This window comes from Monomorium pharaonis, chromosome 5 (assembly GCF_013373865.1).
Source record: "Monomorium pharaonis isolate MP-MQ-018 chromosome 5, ASM1337386v2, whole genome shotgun sequence".
Taxonomy (NCBI): domain Eukaryota; kingdom Metazoa; phylum Arthropoda; class Insecta; order Hymenoptera; family Formicidae; genus Monomorium; species Monomorium pharaonis.
Window position 1 is genome coordinate 24,908,442 of NC_050471.1, and position 7,416 is coordinate 24,915,857.

Sequence of the window (7,416 nt, forward strand, 5' to 3'; positions counted from 1 at the left end):
CGGATGCAAGCGGCACCTCTTCTCCTTTTCCCCCGCGTTTTTTACTCTCCTCGAGATAATGGGCAGAATGCAAATTGCATCCGACAAGTTTTCCCAAAGCAATATGCGGGAAAACGGGATTTAATTTAGTGATTAAATTGAATGAGCGACTTTCAAGGAAAAAATACGACACGCGTGGAGTGACGTAAGATGACTCGGTGAAATAGAAATTTTGGTCTGATGCAATCGGAAATAACAATTGAAAAGCGTATTGTTTTAGATATCAATTTTCCCTCTCAAGTCAATTTTAATTCAGATTTAGATTTTATTTGTGATGCCATGGAAATAAATTTAGTACCAAAGGATATTGTTTATACAATTGCTTGTAATTTTCTCTGTCTGATATATTATGAAAAGTTCTAGGACATCTAGGTAAAAAAAATAGAGTTTTGAAAAATGCATTTTAAAGGGAAAAGGAAAATGCATTTGAAATGTGCATTTTTTAAGTTTTTTAATTTTGGTTTTACTTATATTCATATTTTGCTTCTAAACTTATAAATGATAGTGTATAATAAAGGAAGCAAACATTATAGTAGATATTTCATGTAAGGTTACGATTTCACGAGTCGCTCTTACTCCAGCGACTGAAATTTTGTAGAAAGCACAGTGCTGCTGTACCGTGTTGACCGTGATGACCGCGATAAAAACACAAAACCTATATAAACTAATCCAGGACTGAGCATTTAAAAAGTTGAAAGTTAAGCACTTTAAATTCAACTTAATTAAAAGTGAGTTATTTTATTATTGTAACTAGTTATTTTTAAATGCATATGAACTTTAATTTATTAGCTTTTTTTTCAAGTTAAAAACTTATTTGTAAAAGAAAAAATATATACTATATTCTTATTTAGAAAACAATATTTCTATTTTAGTTTATATGAATATAATTTACAATTAAAATAACAATATTGTTTTACTATTTGTAGTAATCTAAATTTAAAAGTTTACAATATTTTAATTTAATATAAATAATATTTTTTAAAATTTACTTTTAGTTTAAGTTTATTAGATTTTAATGTAACTTTTAACTGAGTTTTTTAATTATGCAACTTTTAACATAATTAAATTAATTTTGTAAGCATTAACTTTAATTTAATTTAGTTAGACAAATTATAACTTTCCAAATCTTGATTTAATCTTTAATTTAAAAGATAGTTTGTTTAGAACCTTGTAAAAAACATTATAAAAGAAGACACAAGGAATTCGGAATAAGGATCGTTTAGAAAATAATGTAAATGATATATAAAACGCAAAATCAATCATTTAACTGTCAAATTCATTGTTTCTTGCTCTACGCACAACAGTTGTCACTGGAATAATTCTGCGACAAAAATTATCACGTGATTCTTTTTAGTTTGAGTGACGTGCGAAATCGTATCTATAGGCAAACGTTATTAATTATTTGTGTGTATTGGTGTAGTTTTTCTTTAAGTAAAATACAAAATACGAGACGCACGCAGTTTGTAATAAATAGAAAACAAAGCACTCTTTCCCCGTGCGTACTGTACAAGGGGTAAAGTAAGGCAGAAATCTGAAATAGGATCGAAGGTACATTTGCATCATCGCCGCAGCGACGTTCTCCATTCGGTATCGCGACCGGATGATGGTCAAGGATACCGACGAGGCGCGTCCTCGTCGCAACGATCCAGACGCGCCACTTTGTCATGGGGTATTACGCTCAGCAGCGGCGCCCGATAAGCCCGCTTCACGGCGGCGCTTCCTTTCGAAGGCGCCCATTACTCGGCTTAATGCGCCGAGCTCGTTCGTTTTTATTATGCGTTCGTTCGTCCGTCCGTTCGTTCGTTCATTCTCAATCGCCACGCGACGACGGCGTAGAAATTTACGGCGGAATTGGAAAATGCACCTGATGCCTAAAGATGCTGAACCTCGATAATATTTAGCAACGCTGTGCCTTAGACGCGGATATATTTCGCCCCTTGTATCAGCTAAACATCTCTCGAGCTAATAAAACATTAGCTCGGGTGGAGCAAAAACTTATCGGCATGGTATGGAAGGTTAAGGAAGATATGGAGAATGTGTTGCCCAGTTAACAGCTGTCGACAGTCGAGTACTGTAAATTGAAGCAGCGTTATGCAAATTTATACAGTAAATATAGTACGAAGATGTTACAATGTCGTTACTACACCTGCAGAGAATTGATATAATGGTTTTTAGAGTGAGGAATGATTCGCCGAACCTTATCTGTTATCGTCAAAAAGAACACGAAGAAGAAGAAGAAAAAGAAGAAGAAAGGGAACGAGCTTGAAGAAATCTTCTCGTCAATGAAATTTCACCTCCCCACCGGCTGCTTATTTCTCGCTTCTGATGTTCAGTCGAGCCTAAAGGTTTCAACCGTAACTGTAACTGCAGCCACCGTCGTCAGCACAGTTGGGGTGGCACGAGACGATGAAGGGGGAAAGTGTGACGGTAGCCAAGTCCTCATTAGCGCATTCCGCCGCGACGCCCGCGACTCAAAGCGTCGTAAAAACGGCTGAGATGTAGCATGGAAAGCTGATATGAAAGAGAGAGAGGGGAGAGAGAGAGAGAGAGAGACTCAACGAGCGGAACTGTTGCGTACAGATTTCGATCGGGACAGCCAATAAGAATGTGTGTTACGAAGGCATTTCTTCGTGAATACGTTGAATTTCTTCAACAAGGTCGAAAAAATCAGAGTCGAAATCTGACTGTGAATTTTTTCCTTGCGGTAAAACGACCGACATTTCTCATTTCACGCGCGACAATTTTGAGCGAAAAACTTGTTATTTATCGCATGCTATCGCGTATTTTTCAAATGCCTTTTAAAAAGGAACTTCGTACAATTAACGTTCGCTGTCACATCTATCACAATGGGATTCGAGCTTCGACCTCAGTTGTATATCTTCAGTCAGATGCAACCGTCAATTCCGTCGCGCTACATCTTCCGACACGTTGAGCATAACGAGCGCCGCATTCCTTTTTTCTTCTCCCGTCTCCATTCGTCCCCTTTTTTTTTTCTTCGCTATCCGCGCGAAAACGCACCCGATCGTGTTTCACAAAGCGAACATCGGTAGACGCGGCATCGCGTCTCTCGAAGAATACACGACACGCTTGAATGTACAGAAATAATTCAGACATTGTCGATCCGCCGAGACCACTTGATTATGATAGCGCCAGCGCAAAGGTGTAATCGGATTCGAAGAACATACAAAATAGAGAAGAAACTATTGCAAAATACATTCAATGGAAGAAATACTATCTTGGTTAAATTCGAAATGTTGTACGTGCAAAAACTGTACTTGAAAAAAAAAGTCTCGTTAAACTAATTAGAAATGTGGTATGTTCAACCAGGTTCTGATTGAACCTACCAGAATTCTGATTGAACCCACCACATTTCCAATTAGTTCAACAAGACTCTTTTTTCAGTGGTATATAATAAAAATGTTCACGTTTAAATATGGACGAGAAAAGAAGATCTGAGGATCTCATCATGTTCTTAGGAGTTCATCAGATTTTCAAGTCTTTAAAATCTGTGACTCTCAATAGCGTTGTAATCCCTGTCGAATCAATTGTTTCAACTTCTATATTATTTCCTTTTCAGGAAAAAGAAAACTTTTCTAGCCACATTTTCTGCAGGATTTATTACACTGAGAAAAATATCTGGTGAGATTATAACTAGAATTCTGGCAAATAATCGTGTAACCAGAATTCTGTGTATATATCGCATATTTTTAATCTTTTTGTGGTTCAGAAAAATACAGTTTTGAATCGTTTTACGACAGGCAACATTTTCTCATAAAAAGATGGTACAATAAATGATCTTTCATTTGAAATGCATTGTAGAGAGAGTCTTGCTTCTCCGATCCATCGGAATTCTTTGTCTGTAATGTTTTTCAATAAACAACAGTTATGCCGGTCACGGCTCTTATTAGACAGACTGTACGCGGATCGCACGCGGATGATCGGTGTTTTCTGGAGCAAAAGGTTTCTCCGAGTATCCACGCTTCTCGGACGATCATCTCGTAACTAAGACTGTAAACGGCCCGGAGAGAAATCCGGGTGATTTATATCCGCGCGGAGAAAGAAAGACGACGCGCAACGACGGACTCGCGTCGACGACGCGCCGCGCCGCGCCGGTAAGAAGCGCCCGGACGAAGAGACGAGCGGCGCTTCGTCACCGCGCGCGACGGCTCAGATTCATGTAGCATGAGAGTGTTTATAAATACAGGAAGGCGGGCCGGATTTGTCAAGTCGGCGCTCGTTCCCGGGGCTCTCGTCCGAGACGAGGGACACGTGTTACAAACGAGCGGAGAGTGTCGCCGGAGAGAAAGCGTCGGCTCTTTCCGTGATTTTCGATGCCCGACGTGCCGACAAAAACTCAGAAATCAGCCGGCACGACTCGTTTACTTTGAACCTGGAGTCTGGAGATCTAATACGGGAATCAATCGTCTTCTCGCGCACACGAGAAAAATATCCGTAGGTATTTATGTGCTTTACCGGGTGACAGATCCGCGTATTAACCACTCTAGTAGATTTCTTTCTTGATACACCGAGAGGAAAAAAAAGTGGCTGCAATTACTGTATAATTTAACAGTAATTTATAATTATTTTCGGCGTCAAGTGTATATTAGTAGTTTTAATCATGCAAATTATAGCTATTAGTTATTATTATGTAAATAGCGAATATTAAAACAATATTCCTTTATAGGAATAAGCCTTTCCTTATAAATCTAGGAATTTGTGTTTGATCTCGTTTTCTAATCATGGAAATCTATTTAGTAGCATAAAATTGTTTATTCTATTTTTATCACATTTGTATCTTGATATTTTATTATATTAATTTGAAGTTAACACTTAATTCATTATCTACATATGATACAATAAAACCGTAAATATAAGATTATTATTACAAATTATAATAATATAATAGTAGCTATACATTGATAACTGAAAATGGAGCTTCTAATCGTAATTATTGTATTATGCAATAATACTTACGCGTGTCAAAACAGATTTCTCTCAGTGCGCGTTTCAATGTCTTATTTTTGAAGTACGCATAATACCGTTTTCAAGTGGATTTTACGAGAGTATTAAATTCGCGATCTCACCCTCTCTCGTCGATCCTAACGGGAGATTCTCCAGCCCTCCCTTCTCTTCCACCCCCTTATTATCGCCTAGGTTTATTTCGGGGACGAAGTTAGCGCTGCGCGCACAAACGTTTGCGGTCATGTTTGTTCAGCCCTGACGGGCAACGTAAGCCAGTTTGATGCTTGGCTGCGTCGATTCGGTCAGATACCAGGCGAACCAGTCGCGAGGGTCGCCGACTGTAATACGTGATTATATGGGCAACCCCTTGAAAACGGGACTCTCTCCCCCCCCCCCCTCCTCTCTCTCTCTCTTCCTCTGATAGAGCACCCGACGGAGTTGAAACGACGGGGGTTGGTACATCCCCGTAGTAAGCCGATGTTCCAGGGGGAAGTGAAACGCAGCGCGCGGCAGTTAGCAATTTCGATCATCCGTACTAATTGGGACGCACAATGCTTGGATAAACGAATGATTACATTTTAACATAATCAAAGATCACGTTCTCCTCCCCGATAGCGATGCGAGAAGACGGGAGAAGTCGAACGAAAACCTTACGTCTCATTTGCATACAATCGCGCATCTACCATGAGATACACATACGGATATTCCATTATTCTTAATTAAAAATGAAATTTGGTGAAATTGATGGCCGGTCCCCTTACCGGGGCCGCGTTTCTGTGAATCTCGTAAACCGTCCGTCACGGGCGAGATTTACGACGGCAATACGAAATTCAGGGTTATTATTCCGCGGAATGTTACGGTGCCATGAAACGCACATCACGGACGCTGCACGCGCATTTCGAAGCGGCATTTCGTCCGGCCATAAACCAATAAAACGATCAGCCTTTCGGCGTTTTGTCCGTTCGTGTTATACGGGACACGTCGCGTATATACGCGCTCTCTCGTCTTTTTGTTTCCCGACAATAATGATCGGCTAACAAACTGACTCGTAGGGCGCCATGCGAAATAAGGAAGAGGGATTTACGAGCTGTTACATGCACGGCGAGACCACGTAAGTGATCCGTTGAAACCGCAGCCGCTATCCGTCCGATTCATCGGAGCTGATTTATTGGAAAACGTAAATATGCATCAAGATGTAATTCAGTGCTTGTAATAATTGTCGAAGGACCCGCTTGAAAAACATATTTCCAAATTCTTTTTCTCTTTCCGACATAGGAATTATGTGTAAACACAATATGTTTATAATTTTAAGTTTTGAAAATAAATTCGGAAACACTTACTCTTCTAGATAATTGTATAACAATGTTAATGTCCAAGAATTTTGAAAAATATCAATTTTATTGAAAAGATGTTTCAGATAAAAAGTTTTAGAGAGAATTTAAAAAGATCTATTCATTGATCTTATCCGTTTTATGACACTAGGATGGCGCCAAGGATAAGATTATTTAGAATTTTTTAAAATAAATTTTTCTCTATTTTTTATTGCACATTCTTATGGTCTTTTTTAACATCTTTTTAAAACACTACAATTTTGTTTATTTTAAGCAAGTCTCATTAAAGTAAGATTTTGTGATAAGGTATCAAAGGCAAGATTGCTTTATGTAAAATTATTATGCCAGAAATGCAACAGATATACACAGATTTGATAATATCTGTCGGCACTGTTTTAAAAAATAATAAAACTCTGTTGCATTTCTAAACAGATCAAGTCTGTTGCCGACATTCTACTAATATTTTGTTAGCTGGAAATAATAAACGTTAATAACAATGACTTTTAATTGACAAGTGAGATGTAGAAATCATCCAAGGTTATTATTTACTCTAAAAAAAAAAACTGTTATTATTTCCGAATTAAGTGAAACAACTAGCAAAAGTAACTATTCAATATTTTTATTCAATGCCAATTCTGATTTATTGATACTAAAAATCAAAAGAATATTATAAATTGGCGTTTTAATGAGCAATAATACTGACGGACAGTTCAACATTTTATAGATTGCACAATGTATTTTAAATAACTTTTGACTGACACAAATATATTGCACAAATCTTCAATATTCTCCTCTACAGCCTTTGCGGACGATTAATAATATTATGCAACAAATATTGATCATTTAGAAGTTCGCTTTACGTAAACTCTACAGTGCAAAATTTCCACTTCCCTCCCTCGATCGGGTTCTTTTTTCTCTCGCGTGAGATACGCCTTGCAAATCCTCAGGTCTCCTCATTCCGCTCTTTTGTTCGACTCCGAGGGAGTATGCGGATCGGCCGTCCGGTGCGACGTACGATTTCGCGCGGATATTAATTGCCCCGTTAACAGCATCCGCCTTTTTACCCTTGCGCAGCCAAGCGGCC